The sequence below is a fragment of the Micropterus dolomieu genome, linkage group LG08 (genome assembly GCF_021292245.1).
Source record: "Micropterus dolomieu isolate WLL.071019.BEF.003 ecotype Adirondacks linkage group LG08, ASM2129224v1, whole genome shotgun sequence".
Lineage (NCBI taxonomy): Eukaryota > Metazoa > Chordata > Actinopteri > Centrarchiformes > Centrarchidae > Micropterus > Micropterus dolomieu.
Genome location: NC_060157.1, coordinates 14,754,738 through 14,778,536, shown reverse-complemented (window position 1 = coordinate 14,778,536; position 23,799 = coordinate 14,754,738).

Genomic DNA, 23,799 nt, shown 5'->3' with positions numbered 1-23,799 from the left:
TGATTAAATTTTTTTTTTTACAGACAACATAGCGGTGGACAACTTGTTTATTCAATGGAGAAGCTGCTTTCACTCCAAACAATGGGACAAGCCGGCATTTTCCACCACATACCTGTGGAGCTGAGGAAGAGGCACCGAAGCAGCAGAGCCGGAGCGAAGGTGAAGGCTAGGCAAGCGGCTAAGCGGTGGAAGTACAAGCCCTCGTTTCCGTCGATAGTGATGGGGAATGTGAACTGTCTGACCAACAAGACGGACGAGCTGGCTGCCCTTGTTAGGACGGACAGGACGTTCAGGGAGTGCAGTTTACTTTGCCTCTCTGAAACCTGGCTAACCCAGAACACCCCGGAGGCTAATGTCGATCTACCTGGATTCACTACAGTGAGAGCGGACCGGGACTGTGGACGCAGCGGCAAAAGCAAAGGTGGGGGACTCGCGCTGTTTATCAACAACAGATGGTGCAACCAGGGGCATGTTACGGTGAAGGAGATTATGTGCAACAGAGACATTGATTTGCTGGCGATAGGTCTCAGACCGTACTACATGCCTAGTACGCACACAGAGACTGCGTGTAACGTAATCCACTCTACTATCGCGAGACTGCAAACACAACATCGAGACGCATTCATCGCCATCTCCGGGGATTTCAACCACTGGACTCCACACTGTCAGACTTTCACCAGTTTGTAAGCTGCCCCATCAGGAAGAATAGGACATTAGACCTCCTGTATGCCAACGTGAGGGAAGCTTACATTGCCACTGCTTTGCACCCACTGGGAAAGTCTGATCATAACCTGGTCCTGCTCACATCACAGTACAAACCACAGATCCAGAGACAGTCCATGACCAAACGCTCCTTCAGGAAATGGTCTCCTGAGGCAGCGGAGGCTCTGAGAGACTGCTTTGAATGTACTGACTGGAGCGTCCTGCAGGAAGCACATGGTGAGGACATCGAGGGGGTCACACACTGCACTACTGACTACCTGAACTTCTGCATGGACGTTGTGGTCCCCACCAGAACTGTATGATGCTTCCCCAAAAACAAGCCCTGGATCACCAGTAATGTCAAGGACATCCTGAACATGAAGAAGAGGGATGCTGGGAGAGCAAACCAGCTAAACCTGTTTTTTAACAGGTTTGATACTCCAGCTCCCACAACCAGCGACGGCACGCTTCACACCCCCATGTCCATCACCTCCCCTAATGCCACCACCATTTACATCACCACCTCAGACAGCAGACCACCCCACCATCCACAAACGGACAGTTCAACACCCCTCCCCACCACCATCACCAAGGATCAGGTGAGCAGAGAGCTGAGGAGGCTCCATCCAAGGAAAGCAGCGGGCCCGGACAGAGTGTGTCCAGGGATGCTTAAAGCCTGTTCTGCTGAACTGGGGGAGCCACTCCAGCATGTCTTCAACCTAAGCCTGCAACTGGGGAGGGTCCCAGTGCTCTGGAAGACTTCATGTCTCATCCCGGTTCCCAAAAAAAAAACACCCCAGGGAGCCGGGTGACTTCAGACCAGTAGCACTGACATCACACGTCATGAAGACCTTCGAACGGCTGCTGCTACGTGTCCTCAGACCCCAGGTTCACCATGCACAAGATCCACTGCAGTTTGGACACCAGGAGAAGGTGAGCATGCTCCACAGGGCCTACTCACATCTGGACAAGAAGCAGCGCTGAGAGAATGGCGTTTTTTGATTTCTCCAACACCTTCGACACCATCCAGCCACTCCTGCTGAGAGACAAGCTGACAGAGATGAGGGTGGACCCACTCTTGGTGACATGGATTACGGACAACCTCACAGAGAGACCACAGTATGTCAGACTGAAGGGCTACACGTCAGACACTGTGGTCAGCAGCACCGGAGCACCACAGGGTACCGTGCTCTCTCCCGTCCTCTTCACCTTATACACATCTGACTTCCAGTATAACGCCGGGCTCTGCCACATGCAGAAATACTCGATGATACTGTGATAGTTGGCTGTATCAAGGATGGACAGGAGGTGGAGTACAGGAGCCTGGTAGAGGACTTTGTGAGGTGGTGCAGGACCAGCCATCTGCAGCAGAACACCTCCAAGCCCAAGGAGATGGTGGTGGACTTCAGAAGGAAGAAACCACATCTCCAGCCTGTGTCCATCAAGGGGGTCGATGTGGAGGTGGTCAGGAATTACAAATATCTGGGGCTGCAGCTGAATGACTAGCTGGACTGGACAGCAAATATGGACACTCTCCACAGGAAAGGGCAGAGCCATCTGTACTTCCTGAGAAGGAAGTACAGATTCCTTCAACATCTGCAAAAAACTGCTGCAGATGTTTTACCAGTCTGTGGTGGCCAGTGTACTCTTTTATGCTGTAGTTTTCTGGGGAGGAACCAGCAAGAAGAGAGACGCCGGTCAACCGGACAGACTGGTGAGGAGAGCTGGCTCAGTGGTGGTCTCAGAGCTGGACTCTCTGGTGACAGTGGCAGAAAGAAGGACCCTGGACAAACTGCTGTCCATACTGGACAACACCCACCACCCTCTGCACAACACTTTCATCGGGCAGAGGAGTGTGTTCAGTAGCAGACTGCTGTCCCAGCCCAGCTCCACCAACAGACTTAAAAACTCTTTCGTCAGACTGTACAACAGCCATCAGACTGTACAACAGCTCCTAGTCGTGGCAGGGAGGACAACAGACAAAATAACAATTTCTACCTCCATCTGTACTCTTTACTGTTTTGCACTGTTTACTGTGGCTACTGTGTTGTAAGTTATTGTTATTTTATTTTAATATAGGTTTAATGTATGTATATTTCGTACTGGATACTTGAATTTCCCTCGGGATAAATAAAGTATATATCTATCTATCTATCTATTATCCTGTTGGATGTAGCTATCAGCAGATGGGTACACTGTGGTCATATAGGGATGGACATAGTCAGCAACAATACTCAGGTAGGCTGTCACATTTAAACAATGCTCAGGTGATCCTAAGGGGCCCAAAGTGTGCCAAGAAAATATCCCCCACACCATTGCACCACCACCACCAGCCTGAACTGTTGATACAAGGCACAATGGATCCATGCTTTCATGTTGTTTACACCAAATTCTGACCCGACCATCTGAATGTCGCAGCTGAAATCGAGACTCATCAGACCAGGCAACGTTTTTCCAATCTTCTATTATCCACTTTTGGTGAGCCTGTGTCAATTGTAGCCTCAGTTTCCTTTCGTCCACATAACTGCTGCTCACTGTATTTTTTCTCTATTTCGGGCCATTCTCTGTAAACTCTAGAGATGGTTGAGCGTGAAAATCCCAGTAGATCAGCAGTTTCTGAAATACTCAGACAAGCCCGTCTGGCACCAACTAACATGCCACTTTCAAAGTCACTTAAATCGCCCTTCTTCCCCATTCTGATGCTCGGTTTGAACTTCAGAAAGTTGTCTTGACCACATCTACATGCCTAAATGCATTGATTTGCTGCAATGTGATTGGCTGATTAGCTATTTGTGTTAACAAGCAATTGAACAGGTGTGCTTAATAAAGTGGCCGGTGAGTGGATGTCATCAAGCTGTAGACCTAGAAACATCATTCAAAAGCTTCAATATGACCACGTTCAGTAGTGTGTTGAGTATAATAACTTGAGAAGGAAGCAGGAGCACTTTATGGAATATAGTCTACTCTGCATAACTGGCATATTCCTTTTTAAGTTATTATACTTGTGTATACTGTATAACATAGACAGTGTAGTGTATAAGCTTCACAATTAACTGGTTCTCCCCTTTCAGTAGTTTTGTAGCTACATGCATTAGGAATCACTGCAGTATGTTTTGATTCACTCTTCTTATTTTCATCTAAGAGTCAACAGCAACTGTCACAGTTCAGCAAGAGTCTGGACTTACAATGCACACACATCTCAGCATGAAGGCTTAGGCCAGGGGTCCTCAACTACTTTTTTTTAAATTTAGGCTTAATTATAATAGTGTTTAAAATACATTTATTTCACAAAATAAAGGGATTTATCAGCATATATCAATGTGAACAGACTCCTAAAAATATGGCAAATCCATAATGGTATCTTCCTACTTAGAAAATGCTCTCAGACTATTTTGCCAAGGAGGCTGTTCACTGAGGAGAGATGGATAAAATCTGTAATTGTAAATGTGGCAAAGGATGCAGTTCTGATTGGCAGGAAATATTAATCAACCGTTTTTTAATACAGTCTCCTATTATGTATTTGCAACATTATTGTGCATGTAACACCTGTAGTTACCGGTGGTAACAGCAAATAACCCTACTACAGGTCAAAGAAGTCTGGAGCAGCTAAAGAAAGTATTATGGGGCAATAATTGGTCTGTTTCCATATGGAAAGTGAAAGGAGCTAGTTTACATAACCTGACTGAGAAGGTGGAGGTGTGCAGCCTGTCACCTGCAGCTCTTCACCTATTAGCTCACTGTGTCTGCTAATGACTGTAGCATTACTGTGACATTGCTGTGCCCTGTGGGGTCAGGAGTGGGTGTGGCCTATCTCTCTCTCTTCCTTGTAGAGGAAGAGCTGATTGTGGTAACTGGAGGCACCTGGGCCCAGTTCCCTTGAGTGTAGGCTCTTTGTAAGTCTGTCTTCTCATTCTGCAGGAAGCTGCTGTTGAGGCCAGGTCAGACCTCCCTGCTGCCCGGCTCGCCGGTTTTTCCCCTTCAGTTTGGTTTTGGACTGTTGCTTTGTGGTATTTACCTACCATACTTTAATTATGTTAGTTCGAAATACCTCTTAATTTGGCTTATTTTTGTTAAATAAACATATGTTGTTAACCGTTTACCATGGTGTGTCTCCCTTTTGTTGTGGCCTTCTGAGCCAGGTCATAACACTGAACATATGTTTGAACATATTTCAAACTGACTCAAACTCAAAATGTTGAAAATGACATGTTTTGTAGATGCATTAATCTCACTCACAAAAAACCTGCAACAGTAGGAAATATTCAGTTTGCATTAGCAGTAACTCGATAGAGCATTTTACTGGAAATGTCTGAAAATATATTAATATTGCAATACTTTCATCAGTGGCCAGGGCAGCAATTTGATGATCACTAGCTTAGGCAGTGTACTTGTAACAATGGTACCAAATATTAAAACAGCTGACAATAGGCAGGCAGACTAAACCATAGGCCAGAGGCAAGAAATTACAGGTTGGCTATAAGCAGATTACAGGCAGGTAGATAATATCAGAAAGGCAGAATACTAAGGAAGGAAAAATGAGTAAAAGGCAAACTAGTATAGAAAACTGGCTTCTGAGAACAAGCTGAATGGTGAATGAATGGCTCCATGTGGTGCTTTACGTGGACCTGTATCTGCCTAACCTGTTTGTTGCCTGTCCGTTTGGCTGCCTGCCTGTCTGTACCTGCTAGTAAGCTCATTTATCTGGCAATAAATCTTGAACTACACCATTCAGCCTGTTTTGTCAGTATTTGGATCCAATCCCCATTGTCCCAGAAAACCCTGACATAACTGCATATTTATATATAAAAACTGACCTATGATTCCCATCCTCCCCTGATGTCCCATTGACTTTTTCTGTCCCGTCCAAATCCCGTGATAAATAGTGAAAATTACTCACATCCCACTGGAATCCCACAGGAATCCCGTGACCCACAGGATTCCCCCAAAAATGTCAGCCTCTAATGTGTGCACACTGTCCTTGATAATTGTGTGCATACTCGCTCGAGCGAGAGTTGCCATTATCTACTTATTATAGACACTGTCTTATGTAATCCACAGCAGGCACACAGGAATGCTGCTGTTGAAGTAAAGAGAAGGGCAGCAAAATTGGAATAAAGGAAATACAGATTATGTGGCAAACTGTTTGTGAAAACTTGCATTTATTGGAGTGATGAAAAACCTTGACCTTTCACATCAACTCGAAATCAAGGCTTTGATTCCTTCCACGTGCCACAGACTCACTGAGTGTCAAAGTGAGTGTTTGAGTCAAATCCCACAGAAGGAGCTTATCTGCTCAGCAGACTGAAACAAAGTGATTAATGACTAATTGAGTTTTCCAACTTGACAAAGTGATAACAGTGACCTTGGGCTGAGGTAAACAAGCAGTACATGAACAAACAAATACACTCACTAACAACTTGTGTGTGTGTGTGTATATGAATACATATGTGTGTGTATATATGTAAACAAGTAAATGCCATGGGGTGGTCCAAATGATGACTGAGCTGTGAGCCTATAAATGATTTCGTACAATAGTGCAATAGCAGACCTTTTCAAAAACAGCAAGAGAAAAACAGAGGAGAAAGAACAAAACAAGGTAAAGTTAGGCCATAGAGTAAAAAAGAGATTCACATGATTTTCTATGTTCTGTGTGTGTCAGGAGGTGACCTGGTTGGTGATAAATCACAGCTTTGCAGCTGGCCACCTTAATTCTTTTCTTGATTTATCTTATTGTCTTTATTAAATTTCTTTTGACCCTCTCCCATGTTGTATTGACTATGTTTAATTTTTTGTCTGCAAGATGTCCTCCATTGCTTGCTAGCTCTATTTTTCTGCTTACTGCCCCCTCCTTTCCCCCTCGTGGCAGCATCTCATCTTACTCATTCATACAACCTGGGTCTTCTTTTTCTTTTTGCTTTCCTATGTCCACTCCATCATTCAATCATTACTCATTCAAAATTACTTGCCATTGCAAACTCACCTTTCTTCCTCTTCCAGTGTCTCAGGGTTCATCTTAACTAGGCCAGGGGTCGGCAAATAAGTCTGGCATCGGGCCAAATTGTTTTTAAGGTCCAGTTTAACGGTTAGTTTAATCAGGAATGCACAGGTCTCTCATTAGGAGGGTTATGTGTCTGATCGCATGTTATGTGACTTCATACTTTTGTCCCTCTTCAACACATTAATTATGAAGAGAGTAATTCACAGGCTCACAATAAAGCTATAGTGTGTGCACCCCGGCATTTGATCCACATCCATCAACTTATGGATGCTTATTTTCATTTCCCTAGCATCTCCGGGCATATAATATTCCTACGCTTGTCATTCAGGGGAATCCAATTTAATTTTTTCTTTTCAAAGGTGTGTAAAGCAAGCCAGAGACTCTTTTGAATGTTCTTCAGAACAAAGTAAAAGCTCTCAATTCAACTCAAAATAAAGCATTGCGGCAAAAAAAGTTCTCGCACTTTTTTTTGTAGACACAATCACTTAAGAGGATGTGATTATGTGAGTAACTGTTGCTGTCATGACAGATCTATTTCAGCACCATGGGCTACATATTATTGCTGGCGGGCCAGTTTTGGCCCACAGGCCGCCTATTGCCCACCACTGAACTAGGCTAAGCACCAAAAATAAGTGAAAGGTTTAGGGAATGCTTGACCATTTCAGTCATAGGATGACTTAATACACAGGTTGTCTTAAAGGAGCTTCCGCCCACTGTAATGATGAAAGAAAATCAAAATTGCCATGGTAGCCTAAGAAAAATGGATGGTTTGCAGCCAATACAACATGCAACATTATTAAGCCCAGATTGATTAATTAAGCGGAACGTCACATTTGCCAGTAATAATTTACAGCCTAGCAGAGTAGTAATTTATTTTATTTTATTTTTTTACATTTATACTAGTTGACTGTGTAGAATGAGTGAGAGGGGGAGGTGCACAAGAAAAGGTTCAAGTTCAAGTTAGTTTGTTGTCCACATTATGGGTAGACAATGAAAGAAATGCCATTTTTTATGGTTCATAGTGCTAGACAAGATCACAGTAATCAACCTACAATACAAGACACCATACACCACAACAGTAACTGACACTAGATGAGACAAAAAGAGCAAATCTAAGGTGAGTGGCAAAACTAAATTAAAGAGAAACTTAATTTTATTTGGTCCTCACTGTTACATACTGATGGCAGCTTCATAAAGGCAAGATAGCTGAAAATGCTTTGTGAAATAGAGAAGAATTGTGTGCTCTGCTCACTGACCTAATCGATTAAGAGTAGATACAACTCAGCAGCCGGCACACAGACACTGCAGACATAAAGGTGGTATTTAATTACGATATGAAGTATATTTGATTTAAAATTCTACCCTGGATCAATAACTTTTGCCAATACTGTAGGTTATCATGTTCCAGTTGAAGTAAAACTTTGACAATAAGTGTTACTGCAGGTACAAAACTCTACTGCAGGTATTGAACTCTTCATAGAGTGATACAGCTTGCAAATCAAATGTTCTGGCTTGTCGAGCTGTGTGTTGTGATGTCAATATGTTTACAAGTCAATGTATAGATTTAGCTACAAAACACAAAATAATGGTCTGTAAGCATATTTTCAGATTGCAATAAAATAAAATAGGGTTTGCTGCTGGGATAGGTCAATTTTACCAGGCTTTGCTTGGGTCACAGACTGAAGGTTTTCCAGAGACCACCTTGAGTTAAAGTCATTTGGGACTTTTACCCTCTGCTGTGCTTTCATGCAGTCAGGAGCATGTAGGCAAGTTTTACAGGTATAAAATGATAACAAATTATGTTGGATCCATACTTTGCTACTCTGCCACAGAGGCATTTTGTTTCTTGTTTACCATCCCTAATCAACCAAACTAATAAATTAATAAAAAGAGCTAAATTGTAATAAATAAAAGCACAAAGTGACAGCCATACAATAGTCAAGTCTCCAACCAAAATGCAGCACAAACTTTAAACTAATTTCCAGAAAATCATGAAATAAAAGCAAATTAATGCACATTTCCATCCACTACCGCTATGCGAATATTAGCAGCTGGGGGAGTCAAGAAACAGGTGGTGGTAGGGGTGGATGATATGGCAAAAATATCATATGAGTGATTTATTCCAGGCTGGATCACAATTTGTGATCTTATGATTCATTTTAATGTTGGTTTTTAAGACTATTTTGCAAGTTATTGGTTTATTGGTGTGCCCTCAGGGCCAGTAGATCAAAAAAGGTGGCATGCTATTTGCTTGTGAATAATAACACAGGGGCCTTGTTGCAGACATCGATTGGCGTTTACAGTAGCCAATAGCACTGAATGTGCATTACGCCCTCCACCAACGTCATGCATGTCTGAGTCAGCTATGACCAGTGTTGCACGATCTGTTCACCAGCAAACTCCGTAAATGAGCATCTGTAGTGCGAAACTAACGATCACTCTGAAAAGACAGATCATGAAGACATTTTATTCGTTCACGATCTATTAGGCCTATCGTAATATTGCACACCCCTTGTTGTGGAACTTTTCATTTAGTCATATACAATGTATTATTTTGAGGAATCATTGGGATCATGAGAGTCTCATTGGCCCACACAGATCTGATGTTTTTGTTTTTTTATTTCTTCAGTCACATGTGACATTGAAGTCTCATGGTTTGGTCACTAATTCTATTTCCATCGCACTTAGTTGTTTTTAGATTTATCGATAAACAAACTTCTCAACCTCAGCAAAACGTGTATATGTATCTCAGAACAATTTAAACAAAGCCATATAGACTTTAGTTGTTTTTTACAATCAATTTTGACCAAAGTTTATCTTCTATGGTCACATTGCGACATATTATAATAACCTGCATGTATGAGTCACTGTCACCAAAATTCAGTTCAAAAGTCATCCACACCGCCACACATTCAATCACCCAGCTTACGGCCTCTGACATCAACATTTCGGTAGACTACCCTGTTTCCCTGTTGATTTATCACCTTGTTTTCTCATTATGTACCCTTTCTGCTCCTTAGTCACACTTGCTCTCTTTTCCTGCCTCACAGCCTGTCTTGTTGGAACAAGACAGGCTGTTGTTTCTTAGTTCTCACGTTGCTGCTTTTCAATCAGCCAACTCTTCCAAAGCTCTGTCTGCTTTGATGACTCCTTCCAATACTTTCTATGTCCCCTATGTTGCTTGCCTCCAGTATTTTTGTCCACTACCTTGCCCCATGTCTCCTAGTCAGATAGCTCCTCTGATTTTAATGAGCCAGAAAGCTTTCAGTATATTATTTCTTTCAGGTTTCCCAATCACCTGGCCAGTCCCTGATGTTTTGCATCTGTATTTGTCTGTGGTGCCTGCCTTTCCAGAGTCTGAGCTCATGTATGGTTTGGTTGCTGTCTGTATTTGTGTACAGTCTTACAACTCCATAAAATTGCTGTTGACAGTTTGTACAGCAAGCCTTTAGCCAGTCCCACTAAAGAAATATGTAAAAGTTAATAACCAGCCATTCTGCTCCCAATTCAAACCTGCTCGTGCTGCGTGTATACTATATGACATGTGTGTATGTGTGTAGCCTGGGGGTTGTTTGGTGTGTTCTCACGCTCATTATGCTATGTTATGTGAGAGATGACTGTTTTCTGAACAAGAGAGTGTGGTTGAAAATGAAAATCCAGAGCCAGAGCCTGTCTCTGAGGGGGCCAAAGAAGAAGAGGCAGATGATGTTTTTATTTCACACTTAAATATGTAAACATCTGTTTCCCATGCCAATAAAGCCCTATTAAATTCAACTAAGATAAGAAAGATGAGTCGGAGGAAGAAACTCGCAAGCCACATAGACATTTAACTGTAACATAACCAATGCACACCAGGACGCATGTATTTCATCTGCCTAAATGTTATTTTTGGATATATTCATAAGGACCATGTGACGTCGCATGAAGCCAGCTCATCTACAAGGCCACACACTGTTCTTGTGATGTGAGGTTTTGGTCTTGATGTACTGCAGGCTCCTGCCGATGGGGAGTGTCTGAAACAGTTTGTGTCTAGGGTAGGAGGGGTCAGCCACAATCTTTCCTTCTCGCCTCAGAGTCCTAGAGTTGTACAGGGATGGAGATTACATCCAATCATCTTCTCTGCAGAAATAATTATATGCTGTTGTCTACCTTTACCTCTACTTGAAGTTCCTGGGTGATGATGGTGCCCAGGAAACAGAAAATACTTTTTTATTCTCCTCTCTGATCAGATATTTGATGTCTGTATTTGGGGAGTTTATGGCTGATTATCTTTGCTAAACTCACCAAGGACAATAACTAAGGAGTCGGGTTTGTACCCTCCGCACCCAGACTTGCTAAACTTCCCAGTTTTCACTGCCCTCTCCAGGCTCAGCAGTGTGTTTAATGTTATGTAATCTAGTGTTCAATTCAATTCAATTCAATTTTATTTATATAGCGCCAAATCACAACAACAGTTATCTCACTGCGCTTTTCATAAAAGAGCAGGTCTAGACCATACTCTATGATGCTATTTACAGAAGCCAAACAGTTCCCACCATGAGCAAGCACTAGGCGACAGAGGCAAGGAAAAACTTCCTTTTAAGATCAGAAACCTCGAGCAGAACCATGGCTCAGGGTGGGCGGCCATCTGCCTCGACCGGTTGGGGTGAAGGAGAGAGAGAGAGAGAGAGAGAGAGACAGTAAAGGTGATGTTGCTATACACTAAGTGAAAAATGGTACAGATATTTATAGTAGTGTTAATGATAACAATCGTAATGTTAATGATTATAATAACAATAATAACAATAGGACTAGTAACAATAGTTGTTGTAGCAGAGGGTGTGGAGCAGGAACACGGGGGCAGCAGGTGACCCGCAGCCACAGATCCAGACTCCACAGCTCCAGAGCCAGAAAACCTGCAGGAAGTGATAGGAGGAGAGAGGAGAGGGACGAGAAAGCACAAGACTACGGGAAAGGGGAGAAGTTGTGTTAGTAACATGCAATAATGGGATGAGGTTGCATACAGAGGGAGAGAAAGTAGAGGAGAGAGGAGCTCAGTGCATCATGGAGGCTACACTGCTGACAGACGTGATTGTAGATTTATTTCAGTGTGGCAGTTCTAGCAACCGGTCCTCTCATTTCCCTCTAATTTATTAATTCTAAATATTTTCTAAAATTGCCAACAGCAGATAACGCTGCCCAGTGCTAAATTAGCCTCAAAGCTAATGCCGTGTTTATCAGTAGAAGAACATTAATGAGTGATTAAACTGTAGTGTCTCTAGTTACAGTCGGTGTGTCAGAAATGATTAAACTAGAGGGGACTTGTGAATAAACACAGCTGCATCTGCAACAACTCGTTGTAGACTGTCATGTAGTATTACATTAATTCAAGGGCAGCGTTTCCTCTGCGTCACTGTACCTTTAGAAAATGAAAATGATGGTGCACTTCTACACTGCCACTTTAGGAAATCGTTTCTGTAGCACTGGATAGAATTAACAGGTGCAGGTGATAAACTAGATGTAGAAAGTATTCATCATGGCAGATTTATATGTAAGGTAATAACTTCTGCATGACAAAAAAATTTATATAATTATTTGCCTATAAGCCCTGTTTATCATTATTATGATAGTAATGACATGAGAGATGATATATGGTATTATCATATACGTATTTTTTATAGTTTCTGTTTCACTGGCCCCCACAATACACACACTATTTAATTTGATGTTCAATAGTAGTAAATCAAATATTTTAAGAACGTTTTCTGTAGTTTTATACATTTGACTCTTATTTATCAAAACTTTTATATATTTTGTTGTACCTTTGTTCAAAGTACTATTTCTAACAATAACAAAGTTTATTTTTAAACTGCATTATGTTATGGTATCTTGGTATGGTCTCAACATAACACATGTTAGGGAAAATCTTTGTTTCTTAAAATAAGGGGGAAAAAGAATATCGGCCAATATATCGGCTATCGGATTTTAAAATCCTTAAATATCGAAATCGGTATCGGATTTAAAAATCCAATATCGGTCGGACTCTAGAACAGTGTTGTTACACCAGCCACTGCTCTGTACCTCTGTACCTCTACAGATACCTCTACACTTCATTTTGCTGGAAAGATCTGTGCCAATCGGATCCATACACCCACGTCTCCTTGAAGCATAAAACTGAAGATCAATAAGTCTCTGTTCTTTCCCCCCGTAGCTGAAGTTCATCCAGTTTGTTGCATAGTGAGTGCATGTTGTGGAGAAATATTCTCGGTAATGTTGTGCAAAGTCCATGCACAAGCGCACCGGTGCGTTTCTCTCTCTTCCAGCATTTTACTGCATGAGCTAAAACGAGAGAACCTTTGACCAGAATGTCCAATGGTTCCACTGATGGCGCGAGATCTTGAGATGGTGGCCATCCTGCAAAGGTGTACTGATAGGCATCCATGCTCTTAAAAGCCTTCAGGCTATCTCTGGTGTATGGGGACGGATTATGTACTTTACGTGGTCGATGTAAAGAAAAGTAAGCTGGTGCAAATGCTTCGCAGATTTTAGAGACAACAACTAATGTCTTACCTGATGTCTTTTTCAAATATTAATGTCTTTTTGTCTTATTTAGATGTGCTGTGTTTGTTGCCATGACTGTCTGAAACAATGACTGTATCTAAAAACTGTATCTGTAGCCTAACTCTATCACTGTATTGAACACAAATATGGCGGTGGGTATTTCGGAAGGGATATCTTCGGAACCCATGAATTGTGTTAATTGTGCATGGGCACTCACTTTTGCATGTAAAAGAGGTTTTTGTTTTCTTATAGGTTTATTGCTATTTAGTTGAATATAAGAAGAAGAGAAAAAGAGAGAAAAAATCCTGGCTCCAGCCATGCTCTACAGAAATTTTGTCATCACCATCATCCTCTCTAATCTGTGATGGTAATGGGGCTGTGTTTATATGTGTCCTGCTTGAATTCACTGTTAAAAGACATTAACACGCTCAACTTAATAGCAATGCTTGTAAGGCTTTTTCACCATTGTGAATTTCTGCAATTAAGGACATTTTCACTTGATACACTACTCAGGTTAGGATTATTAATTGGTCAAAAATTCATTCATCTTTCAGTAATTATTTTAATATGTATAGCTATATAGAGCAGAATCCAACAGACACATGCCACTGTGAAATGGGATACACAAAATGCATAAGGCAGGAGATGCTTTCACCAAGTATGATAGTATGAAACTAGAACAACAAAACGGTAATTAACAATAGTTTGAAGCAGGTAGGAGTAAAGCACAACTTAAAGCAATGACATGTAAGGGACTGAAAGTGCATTACATTTTAAAGACTGCCTCATTTTCTTAACAAGTGCAGTGCCCGTTCACAGAGGCCGATGTAACGCCTCACTGCGCTTTTTGCTGAAAATGTGTGTCTCACATTGGTTTCACCTACATAAGTGGTTGGCAATAGGTGGCCTGCGGGTCAAATTAAATACATAAATAAATACATTCTTTGATAGTGGCAGGTGCTGAAATAGACCTCACAACAGTTACTCACATAATCACTTCCTCTTAAGTGATTGTGCCTACGCAAGAAAAGCACAAGAAAGTTTTTTGCAGCTATGCTTTATTTTGAGTTGAATTGAGAGCTTTTACTTTAAAAAGTTCTGAAGAACATTCAAAAGAGTCTGTTGCTTGCTTGACACACCTCTTAAAAAAAGCCGTGAGGAAACATTAGATTGTATTCCCCTGAATGAGAAGCGCAGGTCTTTTCTCTGGAAACCATAGGTTGATGAATGTGGATCAATCACCGTTTCTTTAATAAATGATCTTTGGCTGATTTCCAATGCATCTTCACCATGTGCAGTAACAACCAACACTTAATCTTCTTAGGCTACTGTCAGGATGGCCGAATGCAGAGGCAGGAAAACTAGACCCAGATGCAGACACGGAGCAGGATGCAGTTCTTGACAGGCTTACGTGGGTCCCTGGCAAAGTCCTGGCACCAAGAACCAAGATAGCTTTCCATCCAACAAATTGTGGCAGGTTATCCAAAACGAGAACACGGAAACAAGCAGAAGACTCAACATATGACGAGTATGCAACAAGGACTGAACAGGTTAAATATAGGGGCAAACAAGCAGCGAGGGAGTGAACAGGTGAAAGACATTAGGAGCAAATCAGACCAAACAGGAAATAAAAATAGAGTGAAGACACAAGAAACCAAACATTACAAAACACTGGCAGTAAAGCCAGGACAAATGTAACATATACAAGCAGACAAAATCTAAATGGGAACACAGAACACAGAGGCAAGGAGTGATACAGGGACAAGCTCAAACAAGAATGCTGCAGGGCAGAGCAGGGAATCACAGGAAGGCATTCGGTGGAAGGGAACGGGATCAGATGGGGAGACTCAGGTGGATGGCTGGAGGGCAGAACAAGGGAACTGTCAGGGGGACAGGGTTCTGATGAGGTGCCCCAAAGTGATTACTTAGTGTTACCTTTTTCATGTTACACTTGGGTTGTGCAAAGTGACCTTCCCACCCAGCTCCCTCCGATTCTCTCTGTTTCAGCACCGATATCTTTATCACTGTGAACCTAAATATTAAGGAAAATGAACAAGGACAGAGATAAATATTGTTTTGCCCTGCAATAAATGTGGGATGAATAGCACTGTAAAAGTTCAAGATAGAGTAAGTGAAGCACAGAACAAAGCCAGGAAGAACAAAAGCAGATGCACTGTGCACTAGCATTACTCAGAGTGCTCCAAATCATCCCCCATTCTTATTTTTCTTATCCATCCTCACTACTCCATGCTGTGGGAGCTCTGCCAGCCTCTAAAGTAAAGACCAAGGAACAAATTTATAGTGACCCCACAGAAATGTACATTATACTCAGTTGTTTATACATAATATGCTAAGTGTTTTCCTACCACTTCAGATACCAGGAAGAAATGCATGGAAGCAGTGCTGGACTGGGACAGAAATTTGGCCCTGGCGTTTTTGGCGCAGGTGAAAACCCCTCACCAATACACCATCCTTGCAGTCCCTTAAATATTTACAACTACTATAATATTGCCTCCAAGTGCTGTGGATCAGTGTACTCATTCGCTTTTTACTAAGTCCCTCATGATTAGAGGTGGCCATGGAGTAGGCTACACAACTTATACTCAAGCAGAAGTACCAAAAATAGTAAAGAAAATAAATCGCTACTAGAGGTCAAATTATTATTAGGTCTAGAATTGTTGGAATTCCCTGACAAAGTTGTACAGTTTCAACAATACTGGGAATGAGCAAATAGCTGTTTTTTCAAAAAAAGATGAAAATAAACATAGGACAACTTTGTTGCCTGTTTTTCTTAATACATAAGCATTAATTCATTTTTGCACAGTATGCTACAGGTGTTGTATAATAGGCCATATTATACAGTCACATCTTTATCAAGGGAACCCTTAGCCTAATAATCTTAATAATTTTATCATGAAACATATGGACCTGGGTCACTCTCATCAGCGTGAGCTAACCCAATGCTGACAAAGTAACATCACCTATTCAGCCATTAGAATAGTTGCACCTGCATTAGGGAACTATGCTAGCTACAAAAAACAATGCCAATTAACGCTTATGTTTCACTCAGGGTCTGAAATAAACTTTTTTCACTGCCTGTAAAGTATTTTTTTTTGTCTGCCAAAATTTTATCGGCCGAAATGTAGCCTATGCGCTAAATGAAGGAATGACATTCAGCTCATTTAGGTATTATTTAATGTAAATAATGCAATTTAGTGTTCAGTATATTTACACAAAAGCATGTGTGCATGTAAAAATGGCGTATGTATTTCAGTATATAATAATCACTCCACCTTACTTAACAACTAGGTGTTCCAAAGGTACCTACAGACGACATGAAACACAAAGTTCACCTAAGTGTATTCAGTGCTTAACACATAACCTACAGTTCAACCACTAATGAATGAGTCCTTATCTCATTTCAAAGAGTCCATATCTCAACAAAAACCATCTCTTCTGGATCCCAACAAGCAAACAAAAAAATAGTCAGTTTCAATAGAAAAGCAATTACCCTGCCAAAACTGGTTGTGTGGTTTATTTTTTGGCTGTGGGGTTTCTATATTCCACTGTGTTGACTTCTGCTGGATGAGCCGGCGAAATTCCGGTTTAGCTATTGATAACTTGAATAAATTGAATTGAAGGGTAAAATAATAATTTAAAACAGAGGGCAAAGGGGGAGTGAGTGGGGGTTAATAAGAGATGTGATTGGGCCAGCCCAGCTCAGTATAGAAAATGAAGCAGTAGACTTATTTTGTGAATTGAGATACCCTTTCCAAAGTCAAGCTTCATCTGATGTGAGGTCAGTTACTGAAGAAAGGTGCACAGCGGGAACTATTACTCCACTACATTTATCTGACAGCTGTATTTACTAGTTACATAGCAAATTATTTTTACATAAAAACCCCTTTCAAGAAAGCAATGTCTGGTTGGGGCCCTTTGTAATATTTCAGATGTTTATGAGCATGTGGTTGCAGTTCAACTGGAGCCATAGAAATAACCATCAACCCCTCTAAACTTCTCTAATGGTTTAAGTAAGAAATTTAAGTAACTCACCAAAATTACAGAAAATGTTAAAGGAAAAGATGAAAAAATTAAAACAGATTTATATCCAGAACCTTTTTTAATAAATATATCTTGTAACACTTTGGGGGGGTCACACTGGCTTTTACAAACAGACCAAGAGGAGTAAACATGAAGTTGTTCAGACTTACAAGTAATACACTGACTGGACAGTTTTGGTGACTGTTATCCCGCATCAGGACCCACATGGGGAAATTAGATTCCATTGACAGCAGGTTATGCAGCACTTTAATGCTTTTTATGTGTATATTTATGTTCTCTGGTGAAGATCTTGCAAAGAAATAATTGCATATAAACATTATTTGTGTTATTAGATAACACAAATAATGACAATTGAACACAAAATCTTAGTGTCTTTATCTACTATCACAAAATCCCGAGTTGGTCAATGCTACTCGATTGGCTCACTGAACGAGAGTCTGTCTCTAAGCAACGGCTCTCACTCATTCTTCGACTCATTGGGTGTGTGATCATGAATGACACATTCTTTGTGTCGGGGGGTGCGTGCTTTGTGCTGGATAGCTTGCTGAACAGCACTCTGAATACATCAGCATATTTAGTAACAGGTGAAAGCCTCCACAGAGCACAGTTCAGACAATAGAAGGAGTAGCTTTACTGTACACCTTATGGAATAGTCATTTACATATTGATTAGGACAACAAAAATAGGTATATGACCAATGGTTTGTGGTATTTTCAGCCTCTCTTTTCACTTTTCTTGTTGGCCCTCCCTCCTCCTCACTGATGGATAGTTACTTGAGCACTATTCCACATGTGCTTGACTCGCCGTGCCATGCCACTATGTGGTATCACGCTTGGGAGTGCAAGAATGTGTGTGTGTGTGTGTTTTTGAGACAGAGGTATAAATGTGAAGAACTGGGCAATGCAGTGGTGAGTCTGCTGACAGCGGGTCATGGTGAGGCATTTCATGAATGTGTTCCTCAAACCCTTAGGCCTTCTTAGTCAATGAAAAGGTCACATGACCAGCTGTCTGTCTCTCTTCTGTAATGTAGACTATGCTGCCCACTCACACTGGATGCAAGAAACATTTATTGATGTATTTAGAATACATCATTTGTAAAAAACATTTGTGTTGTTTTGTCCAAAAAATGAGTAACGGTCATCAAAGGAAATATGGCTAATAATAAAGAAGTCTGATTCATTTGTAAGCAAAAGCCCATAAGGCTTTTATCATCAAACAACATTTACAAACCACACTTTCTTTGACTTTGTGTGTTAATTGGTGTGATTTACAGTTCATGGTCAAGAGGTGCCAACAAACACAAAAATGTGAATATGTATGTATAGTTGTGCTCATACTATGAGTTAAAAATTCTGAAAGAGTGGGCAGCATGATGGGGATTTCTGGAACATCACCTGCTTTCAGGGTGCATTTAAGTCAAAACCTTTTGCAATATTGCATGATAAATGTCCCTATGATGAACATGACCAAGTCCAAAAGATGAATTGCTTTGGTCTCACAATTAAGTCATTCCTTATACTACAATTGTTACTGGAGTTTTGTCCTCACAAGAACAGGAAAGCTCTCAGTCATGATAGTCTAAATGTGTTCATTTCAGCATTTACTTCAATCATGCTTCATAAGCTATAGCCTCACAGCAATTCAATTTTATTTATATAGCGCCAAATCACAATAACAGTAATTTCATAGCGCTTTTCTTAAAAGAGCAGGTCTAGACTGTGAGACTCTGTGATATTATTTACAGAAACCCAACAATTACCACCAAGAGCAAGCACTAGGCGACAGAGGCAAGATAATGTTAATGTTAATAAAAACAATAAAAATAACAATAGGACTAGTAATAATAATTGTAGCAGAGGGTGTCGAGCAGGAACATGGGGGGTAGCAGGTGACTTGCAACGACAGATCCAGACTCCACAGCTCCAGAGCGAGAAACACCTACAGAAAGTAATATGAGGAGAGAGGAGAGGGACGAGAAAGCACAAGACTACGGGAAGGGAAGAGGTCAAGTTAGTAACATGTATTAATGGGATAAGTTTGCATACAGAGGGACATAAAAGAAGACATAAAGGGAAGGAAATATTTAATTTACATTCATGAGGTGGCGAAGAACCCAACTGCTGGATGATGATTGTTTGCTAACATTGTAGCCATCAGCACTTGGTAAAAAGCATACCCTGCATTTGTTGTGGAGATTTTTTTGTATGTGTAACAATGTATATGGAGAATCTCAGTCATCGAGGTCATAGTTATCCACTTGGTTGAAGATAACAGAAGACGTGCCAAAAGTCTTCTTCAGTTCTGACTGACTGGTAGGGAAACTCAGCTATTTAATCTCTGTGGAGTTGTTTGCCAAGATGATTGATACCGCTGGTTCGTTAGTGCTCCTGGCTGTTGTAATGACAGTCCTTATGATCATTAGAGCCTCAGCTCTAACAACCATAACAACTGTCATTTCAACTGTGTTGAGTTTCAGAACTGAAGAATTCTATGGGATGAGGGAAAAAACCTCTTCTAGTACCTTCAACCAGGCTGCCACCAATGCAGCTTCACATTCCTTCTCTGATGCAATGCCCTGCTTGTTGACTGCACAGCATCTCTGCTCGTCTCTGCATGACTTATGACCATTCTCACAGCTGTCAATGTGAGCAAGAATATTAACTCCTACTTATCGTCACTTTGATTATGTTATTTGTCAGACACTGTAAAAAGACTATGCAATACCACAAAGTCCTGCCTCATGACGCTTGTCTTCTTGTATTAATGCCATCATTAGTTGTTGTGACAGTGGCAGATACTGTATTAACAGTGACCATGCACGACAGTAAGCATGATCGGTACACGTAAAGTAAAGGCAATGAGGTACTTTATGAACGAAATCTATGCAATTTCTTGTTATTTCTGGCCATTTGAATATATTTACAGGTTACACTTTATTTGGATAATCTGCTTAGTCTATAGTTTATATAGTATATGTAACATTTAAACAGCTTATTAGTTAAAATTTCACAAATAAAACGTTTTTCTGATTTTACACCCCTGTGATTAAGCTTTGATTAGGGTTAATGTTAGTGTGTTTATTAGAATTTCAGATCATAGTATAGGCTACTATATAGCTTACCACTACTATAATATTAATTCCAGTTGGGAAAAACAGCAGTTTCATTTTTGTGCATGAAAAATGCTCCACACGGTGGTTAGTCTCTAATTTGTTAACGCTAAGTGCTAACTTATCAATAATCATAACCATTCATGCAGAACAACACGTTTGAAAGGTTTGATGTAGCACGTCAACTTTTGTTAATGTCCCGCCCCATCTCCGCTGTGATTAGTCGGTTCACAAAAAGTGACATTGACAAGCTACTTTATGCACACAGCAGCATGAAAGGCACCCCAGCCTCTCCCTCGTCTGTCTCCCCCGACAGAGTTTAGGTGCATTTTACTTCATGCGGCGCTACACAGTACTGACTTAACGTGATGCATGCTGGACTTAAAATAAGGCATGCTGGTTAGAAATTGTGTCCGACTTTTGCTGGCGCTGCAAAACTTGTCACATGACATTAAAACCTCGCAGTTGCTTTTGCCTGATCTTGCAACATTTTTATTTGCCAGTGCCTCTACAAGTAAATACATAAATAAATAAATGCTCAGTCTGAAGCAGTGGGTGGCTGTGGCTCAGGAGATAGAGCGGGTTGTCCATTAATTGGAAGGTCGGTGATTCAGGCTGCATGTCGAAGTGTCCTTGGGCAAGATACTGAACCCTGTATTTCCCCTGGTGTATGAATGTGTGTGAATGTTAGTTTCTGTATAAGCACTTGTGAATGGTGTATGCAGATGTAGTGTAAAAGCGCTTTGAGTGGTTGAAAAGACTAGAAAGGCGCTATACAAATACGGAGCATTTACATTTCAATAAATAAATAGGCATCTGATGAAAAAATACAGTACAAAAATTAATGTAGGCAGTAATTAAATTATACAATGAGACATAAATGTATATCTCTCTTTTCTCTCTCTGTAATAATTACCTTAATTATTTGTTGTCTGTTATAAATTTCAACTTTGTTAATTAATTGCTTGTTTTGTTAATGTGTTTTCTTATGTGTGTTTTAATATTTTTGTTTTAGTTTTATTCTTCCTTTGCATTTCTACCCTATTTATTTCCACAATGGTTATATATTTCTGCCTCCTGTTTTTATATTTCTCTATGCATTTCTGCCTCATTATGCAAATGAGGAGGGGCTGTGTCTCAACTTCTCCCCTGTTGGTGGACCAGTCAGAGAGAGAGGTCAACCTTAAACTCACACATCAACAAGCCTTGCTCCTCACACAGTCACAAGAGATGGCTTCCTTTAGTGAATTGATGTGATTAGCAACTCTATCTGAGGACAATTCTACCAGCTATGTCTTCCTTCTTTTTTGTGTGGACGCTCTGACAGACAGTGTTTTCAGTTTGTGGCATGCACTGACACAGAACTGCGATAAATGGAACCGTTGTTTGTGAGAAGCACATGGTCAACTAGTAGCAGCTAAATCTGGAATGCACACGTATTCGACTCTGTATGGTAAATTCAGTTTTTACGGAGCAGAGCGAGCTGACAGGCAGGTTAGAGACTTTGTTCTGTTAGTTTCTCTCTTTACAAAGACAAGTTACAAAGACAAGTGTTGCAGTCTGAGAGTCTTATCTGAAGAGACGCTATCAAATCTATAGTTTACCATAATAGTTTGCGTTTGCGTGCACCACATGCAACATAATTTATCAAATTACGTCGGACTTTGTGAAATTAGCACGAAGACACACATGTCACAACATCCGGCTTTCAAAATAAGGTGTTAACACAATGTATATACAGTATGAAAATAAGATTAATTGGATTATATTCACAGGAAGTATACTAAAAGTGAAATAACACTAAAATATCAGGGAAATTACTTTACTTAGATTGAAGTACTGCAGTTGTACACTGAAATACCTTTCTTTCTGATAGGAAGTGTTCTTGAGGTGGTATAAAACACATTTCTCCTTAAATTCTGATTTTAGTTGTCGACAACTAGGACCACATGAATTAAAAAATTAAACATTTCAATGCCCAAGTCATCTATAACACAAGGATTGTTCATTAGGCTACATACTGTACAGTATTTGTGGACAGTAAACAATGACATCATCTGGCAGGTATTAATTCATTATAGTGTTTTTCTAAATTGTTATGTGCTTCCAATAAATCCAAATGATTTGTCCCAGGATTTATTATGCTTTTCTTCTACTTCATTGCATGATTTAGAATAATAAATTGAGACACAGGTCTATTTGTTATGAGTTAAGGATTCTGGTCTTGTTTTGGTTCCATATCTTGCACTCTACTGTTTTGCCCATGTTTGCTCTTTGTTCAGTTCAACTAAATATTTAATTAAACAAAAACTTAGTTGCACAGGCTTCCATTGCCATTGTGCCATTTTTTAAAAATTAGATTTTATGTGTGTATATAGATAATATACAATACAGGTAAACATATATTAATTATATTTATATATCCTGGTTGTATATATTATTGTGTCTCTATTTTTATGAGAACATTGTTTGTTTTAACCTGTTTTTGTCTTTTTTGTTCTTTCTTTTCTTGTTTTTATGGTGCAAGGGTTATACCTTCGTTATACCTTCACAGTGCAATGACAATAAAGACTATTCTATTCTCTATTCTATTCTATTTTTCTATTGAGCACAAGGCAAAGTTCAATCCAAAGTAAATCCAAATGAAAGGTAATCCAAAGTAACTGGTTAATCCAACAAAGCAAGTCAGAACACTCAACATCAAACGAGGACGTCACAAAGACTGAACAGACCAAGCCAATATTTAACCAAACCAAACCAAACAAGGGGAACAGACAGGACCAAACCAAAATGCAGAAACATAACTGAACAACACAAGACAAACTAAACATAACAGGAAACAAGCACACAAGACTAAACACTGTCAAATAATCAATCACCAGACAGAGAACACAAACCAACAATTAGCAGACAGAAAACTTAAAGGGGCACTATGGAGTTTTCAGCGGCCACTAGTGGTGCTGTTCTAAGATTGCAACCAGCTGGTTGCACTCTACTCTTATTCCTAGTTTAATGTGACCCCCCCCCCCTCCCATTTCTGCATTTTTGAGAGGAATAAGGAGTGGGCTGTAGCCTTACCAATTCAAAATAATAGCCACATAATGACAAGACATCAAACTACTGTCATATTCTTTAATTATAATAAAAATATCAGAACTGCCGCTTCATAACATCATCCTATTATTGTGACAAACTTAATCTCAGATGTTTAGCGAAGTTTGCGGTGTTGCCAAAGTCTTTCACTGTCTTTGCACACACATCACACAGAGCAACATTATTACCTTCACAGCTAAAATACAGCCAGACGTCACTGTTTTTACAGTCAGCCAGTGTCAGTATTCAATCGCAGGAAATGTAAAGGGCTGCAGCGGCTCACTTCAAAGAAGCT